The sequence below is a fragment of the Prunus mume genome, linkage group LG2, assembly GCF_029339155.1.
Source record: "Prunus mume cultivar Tortuosa linkage group LG2, ASM2933915v1, whole genome shotgun sequence".
NCBI lineage: Eukaryota > Viridiplantae > Streptophyta > Magnoliopsida > Rosales > Rosaceae > Prunus > Prunus mume.
The window spans coordinates 36,238,556-36,246,294 of record NC_142699.1 but is presented as its reverse complement, the minus strand read 5'-3'; the positions used below and the strand labels follow the sequence as shown (position 1 = coordinate 36,246,294).

The following is a 7,739-nucleotide window of genomic DNA, read 5'->3' as shown; positions in this document are numbered from 1 at the left end:
ACTTTGTATTATTTATGGCACCATTTCTCATCATATCAGGTTTGTAGGATTTTATTTTTATGACTATGGTATGACTCACACCTTGATTTGGGAATATTTCTTATTCTCGAATTGGATTGTGACAAATAATCAGATATGGACATAATCAATTAAATTATCTTGCAAGCCTAGAAGAATTCTAAGTGATAACTTAGACACTCAGAAGGATCAGTCAATTTATTAGGGCTCCACAGTGCTAACAACAGTTATAGTGAGCATGGTGTGTGTGCATCCATTCAAATAACACAAAGTAAACTGAGAATGAAGAACAAATCAAGCACATTTAATATAAGGAAATGTTTACCTAGAAACCCCATTACTATGAAAAACTGAGGAACAACCCTAACAAGCTCAAGAATTTTGAGATATGGTTAAGGAAGCAGCTCTATCCCTATGTAATCTTCAAGCTCAGCTCAGCAGGAACTCACAGATGGTCTTAATTGAAATGGCAGCTTTAGATAATTATTTTCGAATGTGATATTGTAGATTAAAAAACACTTGACCAATTCTTCAAGAAATCATCTTCTTAAAGAAACCTGATTTTGATTCTAGAATGAGTATGTGTATGATATGCAAAGCTTCATAGCTGGCTAAGTCTCACGTGTGTAATAGTGATGGCAATAACACGTATAACCAAAGGATTACCAATCATATTGAAAATTATGTATGTGACTATTGTAATTAAATGATTGAAAGAAATCTTTAAAACCAATCTGAAGTAGCCAATCTACCTAACCTTCTATTTTTAAGCGTGTTTAAGTCATAAAGCATTCACAAATGCTTCATCTTTTTTTTCTAAAATATATCTATAAAAAAATAAAAAATAAAAAATATTTCAAGAGCTCTTAAAAAGTTTAAACTCCAACCAACTCCATAATTTGGAAAGTCATAAATCTTTAAAATAAAAAAAATTTAATTTGATTTTACAATAAAATTTTCATATTCAAATTGAATATTCTAAATAATTGTAGGAGAATGACGTGGATAATAGTGATTGTAGTGATAAATGCAGTGCTAAAATCATATTTATTCACAAAACCTTTTATTTCATTTTTTGTTAGACATTTGATGATTTAATTAAAAAAAAACTTATTCAAATGGTGAATTTAACCTCAACCATTAGACTTCGGATTGTTAGATTTGGTTTTCCTTGCCAAATGTATACGTTCACGTAGTTCCACTTCTCATCTTTAGAAATTAGGACTTGGATATTTGCTAAAAAGTTGAAGTATATTGAAGAGTTTATGAGGCTACAAAATCAAGGCAATATGTGCATTGTGTAATAGGCATCATTTGGGAAACCAATTTCTGCATCAGAATAATTTGTCAAAATGACTAGTCACATAGACCAAATGTTTCCAGCACGAGATTTTTAATCAAAGAATTGTCAATTTTTAAAAGTCACATGAGCTTATCTTCTAATCCAGTTGTGGTATGTCACCTAACGTTTTGTCCTATTCCTACACAAATCTTTGACTACCAAGTGTCCCCTTGACTTGCCAAATCTTATAAAAAAAAATATTGGGGATGAATCTTGGCAGCCAACACTTCTAATATTGCATTATTGAGAGGCATCTTTTGGGGGCTCTGCCATTTTTCTGCGTGAGTGTTCATGACTTTTGAAATGAGATTTTGAATCGTTTTTTGAAATACGCTCTGGTTTTTGAAATCTACTTCACGCATTGAGAATTTTTTAGAACTTATTATTGCTCTGCATTTTCAAGATGTGTGAGGTCAAGGTTTCCAAAATGAGATTTTCAAATTGATCATTACATTCACAGATTTATCCAGTTGACCTTTAGAGTTTTAGATTTACCCCTTCCACATCTAAATACCAATTTCAAACATCAACATTGTCATTTAGAGAAATTATTTTGAAGACAACAACAATTTGTGAAAACAATGTGAAACCTCAAGGATTGTTAGTGTAATTTCTAAAACTTCAAGGCCTGCATTGAAAAAAGGAAAAGGGGTTATTGTACACAAAGGAAAATCGATCTTATTTTAACTTTATGGTCCCAAGCCACTTAACATTGAACGAACAATTCTAGTACATAAGTAATGTTTAACGCACTATAACGAAAAATTCTTTTTTTGACCATAAAGTTAATTTGGGAGCCCAAAAGTAATTGGCGACTAAAAATGTTGGTTGCTGAAAGCTCGTGGCTGAATGTATTAGGCGACGAAAAGTAATTTCCGTTGCTAAACCCTTTGAGTGACAATTTTCATTCGTCGCCTAAATTATTTCTATTGGTCGCCTATGGAGAAGTGTTCCCGCAAAAACACAAATTTGAAGCGTGGTTTGAAAAGATTTGGTGAGGAGAGATGAGGGGAGGAGCGGTCAACCGTTTTTTGAAATAATAATTATGACGTCAATGGTTTTTTGAACTAGTAATACTTCTCTTCCTTTGTAAATTAAGTTCGAGTTTAATAAAACCAAAGTTGTAATATTGCTCAATTTTTTTGAACTTAATGTTTTCTTTCTTTCATCGTAATAACTATTTTTCCAAAAAAGTTTCAATAAATTTTTGGTGGATTGTGGCTTTACCACTTACCATCTATACTGAATCTCATGTATAGAAATTATAAGCTAAAATTTGTTGGTTATTTGAATCTGGGCGATGCCAATGTATCAAAGGGTATTCGGCCTAATGCTATAATAGGGACCTATATTTACAGTCCTATTCGTCCTTCACCATCAAATTGTAGCAAGGTCTACCCAGCATATAGGGTCTTCTTTTTTAGGGTTCTCTTTTTCATGTGTGTTATTAGTTTTGTCGTCTTCAATTTATAATTTCAATTATAGTCAAGGCACTCTTTTTCCTCTTCTGAATTTCATATTATAGGGGAATAAATGAAAAGTGCCTGAGAAGCTATATCTATAATGCAGGAAAACACCGACATTCTTAAATTTTCCAATAAAAAGAGAATCAAAAGAATTAGTGGTGCCTAGAAATTTTTTGAGCTCATATCGTATCCTTGATTTACAAAAATAACTTGTAGCACGTCCTGTGAAAATGATGCATGAACAGTTTTATACTTTCTCTATACTTGCATCCTTAGCAAAGGGGATGCATCACTTGAACTCCCTATAAACACACACAAATAAAACCATAATTCTTGCTAATTTCCTAGTCAGCAAGTATGACAGGGTTATATGACCTATGGTAACCAATCATTGTGTGTTTTGAGACATGAAGTGACCAATCAAAGACTGCCATGTGTAATGTAGTTGGTGGCAATTAATGTTCGCCCGTGGCGAATCTGACCTGACCTAGACACCCACTATAAATTGGTTATGATGGTAGAGGTGGCCGTCATGCAACCTCACAGAGAGCATCGTTCTTTCCAAAGCTGGTATTAGGTTTCTCGTGTATTTGGCCTTGTTCTGAAGAGAAATGAAGGTAAAAAAAAGAATCCTTCATTTCTCAAACAGAAAGAGACTCAAACACAAACTTGTTTACGGTTTAGGTTATGAATCAGAAACTTTACATCGAATCGATGATTTACCAGACAATGTATTATTAGGCTGTGAGCGAGGAAAAGCCTTCTAGTTTGTGACAAAGGGATTGATCTGGTAAGATTCCATAATCATATATGTTTATCTGATGAGAAAATTATTCTACACTATTGGATGTTTGGACTGACGTCTGATTGTGGATATGACTTTTGTGTGCAGGTTTTGCAACCCAACGACGAGTGCAACAATGGAGATCAAAGGCTGGATCTTTCTCTTAACAGCTATTTGGCTCCAGAAAGATGTGACAGGAAATCTATTCCTCAACCTGAAGATGGATTTCCTTCCCTGTGGAAAGATGGCACTTGCAAACTAGATGAGTTTATAAGGAAAAATGTGGAAGCCATCTATGCTGCAAATCTGAACCTTCTTGCATTTTCAGGGCGAAAACTACACGGTGAACGGCTGGTCTTGATGGTTTGGAAATCACCAGTATGTAGTTGGGCCGCCTAAAAGATAATGTGTTGGTGTACTTTGTAATTTTAGATCTATAGTGAAAAAGAAGAACCTTCTCATTTTCTTATTTACTTTCCTTTAACTTTCCGGAGGTTGTTTCAATATAGATCTGCGTTATACGAGGAGGTAGATCCATCCATGGCTGGCCTCAAATTTGTATTTGGATTTTGCTACAATTAGTTTGCATCTTGTATATCGGCCTAATTGTAAGGCTGTTAATTCTTATGTCAATTTTTCCAATTTATATCAGGTTTATCTTTCTTTCTATGACTGGTGATGTTAGACTCGTCGAACAGGCAGCAGCAGGGAGGTACTCAACTCAAGCAGTGCTTGTAACTACTGCCCTATCATTTTCCTAAGTACGACTTCGGGACCAATCATTTTGGGCTTGAGACATGAAGTGACAAATCAAAGGCCCCCATGTGAATGTAGTTGTTGAAAATCTGCCTGACCTATCTAGACACATACTATAAAGGGTTTAGGGAGTTTCACTAAAACACCTAAAATAGGGGCTGAAATTATAAAAAAACCCAACACTCAAAACACTTTATAAACACACCCAAAACCCATCATTACACACACTCAAAACCCATTTATAAACACACCCAAAAAATATACAATTGTTGATTTTGAGGTTGATTTTGGGTATGTTTCTATGTTTAAATAGTGTTTGGGTTATTTTATAAATACATGTCTAGGATTGAGTTTATTTATAAATTTGTATACTATAAATTGGTTATGATGGTAGAGGCGGCCTTATTCAGCAGAGACCTCAAAGAGATGATCGTTTTTCAAAGAAATGAAGGATAATTATAGCATCCTTTGGTTTTGAAATAGGAAGAGACCAATGGCGGACCCAGAAATTTTTATAGTGCGATGCTAAATTTTTATTTTTATTTTTACAAGAGATATATTATAAGCCTTTTTTTTTCTCTTGAAACAAAAATATAAATAAAATTTTATAAATCAAACAAGGCCACATTACGAGCAAATATAACACAAAGAAGTACAAAATATAAATAAATACCAAATCAAACACATTGTTCAACTACTTGAGATCCGAGTTGAGTAAGTTCATCAGGAATTAAAGTATCAACATTATATGCAGAAGGTGTATCCTTGTTATTGTTACTTAAATGAGATTTTTAAGTTTCAATACACATAAGATAAACAACTAAAACAAAGTTAATAATTACAGTATTGTCCCGTACAATTTTTTTTTTAAAGTATTGTTATATATGTCTTTTATAGAAGGAAAAAAAAATCGCTATGTTAAGCAAAACTGCATATGGGAAATTGAAGTCGGGAAAATAAAAGCATTCTCACGCTAGAGCACGTTGGAGTGCAAGAGGGGTAATGAAAAAGTTCGTATAGTGTGTTCTATAAAAGTGATGCATGCATGCACTTTGTCTATACGTGTGCGTGAAATGAGATATTTACTAACCGTCTTTTATGTTGTAATTGTAATGACGACAAACTTTATTAAATATTCGAAACGATGTCATTTTTCTCCATTTTAGGACTATGTTTCAACTTCCATCCTTTTTTTGCTCACTAATTCAATTTGAAACACCGGTTTTCTTAACCATTCTTATTTTTTATTTTTTATTTTTCCAATTTTCTTCATACATCCAATTTGGGGCCTCGCACTAGCAATGTGTTTCTTAGCTACCAAAACACACACATATATAGAAGCATAAATTTTGCCCTGTATATCATCATTTCCCTAACCAGCCAGTATGACATTGCTGTACCAATCGTTGTGTGTTTGAGACATGAAGTGCCCAATCAAAGGTTGCCATGTGTAACGTGGTTGTTGGAAATGTTCAGACGTGGGCAATCTGCCTGACCTAGACACCCACTATAAATAGCTTGTGATGCTAGAGGTGTGGCCGTCATATGCAAAACCCTATCGTCCTTCAGAAAGCTTGGCTTGATTATTTCGCTGCCGTTCTCTTGTTTGGTCTTGTGATCTGCAGAGAAATGAAGGAAAATCAAAGCATCCTTCTCTTCTCAAATAGGAAGAGACTCAAACACAAACATGTTTTGGTTCAGATTATGAATCACAGACATTACATCGAATCCTTGATTTACCAGACAATGTAACTTGAAGGGAGCAAAAGACTTCTCTTGCCCGGCAACGATTGAACAAGGTACGACTCCGTACTTACATATGTTTATTTGTATTGTAAGATTTTGTGATGAGCATGATTATTCTACACTTGCATATTGACACTGTGGTCTGATAATTCTGTTGTGTGCAGATTTTGCGACCCGGTGACCAGAGATCATGCTGTTTTCATGTATGTGTTTGCCTGGTGCCGTTACTCTTTCCTTACCTTTATTTAATTTGCCTTTAACATACATATGTTGTTTGGATATGGATCTGCTTTATATATGAGTAGGCAGATCCATCCATGGCTGGCCTCCAGTTTGTATTTTTTGTTTTGTTACAATTAATTTTGCATCTTGTATAAAGGCCTAAGATTGATCTTTTCTTGTCTCCCCTCCACAGTTTGCTGGTCACGTTTGGATCGTCAAGTTGTGCGGCAGGGAAGTATTCAACTCAAGCACATCTAGAGGTTTTGATGTCAAAAAACCTGTGGTTCTGCCATCTAAAAGATCATCAGAACCTGTAGTTGTGCCATCTAAATATGATTCTCACGAAATACAGATGTGATGTTGTCGAATCAATGATTTACTAGATGCTTATAACTTATGTAATTTGTAAACATATCAATTTGTTCGGTCATGTTGCGAGTATTTATTTGAATCACACGTATTAGTTCTTTATATATATATATAAAGCAAAAGACAAAGAACGGTGAAACATTCAAAATACCAGAAAATGCCATTGGTTAGTTCAAATATTAAGAATTAAAATTATTAATTAAACGAGAATAATATAGTAAATTCACACTTTTTCATATTAAAAAAATTAATATTAAAAGAAAAATCAGATAATGAATCTTATTTTTATGGAACACAATTACCCATTATCTTTTTTAATTCTAAAATAAATTTAATTTTTTATAAAAAAATTCTCTCTCGGGCGTGGAAGCGCGTGCGAAGAGGCTAGTTAACTATAATATTCATGAATCAATTATGAATCAAGAGCAAAAGGAGTCTATCCAAAGTGCACTATACATGTTTTGTATATAGGTGCCAAGCAAAATCGCTAAAACCGCAGTTTTTTTTCCTTATGGGCCTTAATTGGCTCTGCAATGCCTGAGAAGCTATATTTATAATGCAGGAAAACATCGATATTTCTGCTCGGTAACATTTACGAAGAATGTTTTCTGAGAATATTTGCTAAGAGTGAAAATAAGAAAATGAATTTGCATTTTCAATATTAGATTAATTGGAAAACATTTTCAGAAAATAAAAATAGTGGAAATGTGTCTGGTAGAACAATTTGATAATAACAAAAACAAAGAATCTATAACTTTAATTAAAATGCATTATGTTTTTTTAATACGACATTATGTAATCAATATGTGAGTTTCCAAAAAAAAAAGTATGTATATTATTTTTCAAGAGTATTTTTTAATCATGTAAAAGAATATCATTTTAAAAATAGAATAAAATTCGAAAGTATAAAACTATAATTACCTTTAAAACAAATTAAAATGAAACCTTAACCCAACCTTCTCTTTCACTCTCTGTAAACCCACCCCAATTATATCGCTCTTCTCTCTCTCTCTCTCTCTCTCTCTCTCTCTCTCTC

At 33.4% G+C, this 7,739-nt stretch overlaps 1 long non-coding RNA gene across 1 annotated transcript; it reads left to right on the top strand.

Moving 5' to 3' along the window:
* The first annotated feature begins 5,937 nt into the window (after window positions 1-5,937).
* LOC103322947 (uncharacterized) lies at window positions 5,938-6,784 on the top strand. Its single transcript, XR_016123507.1, has 3 exons — window positions 5,938-6,165; window positions 6,277-6,315; window positions 6,528-6,784. It is a non-coding gene; the product is annotated as an uncharacterized LOC103322947 (long non-coding RNA).
* Window positions 6,785-7,739: the final 955 nt, after the last annotated feature.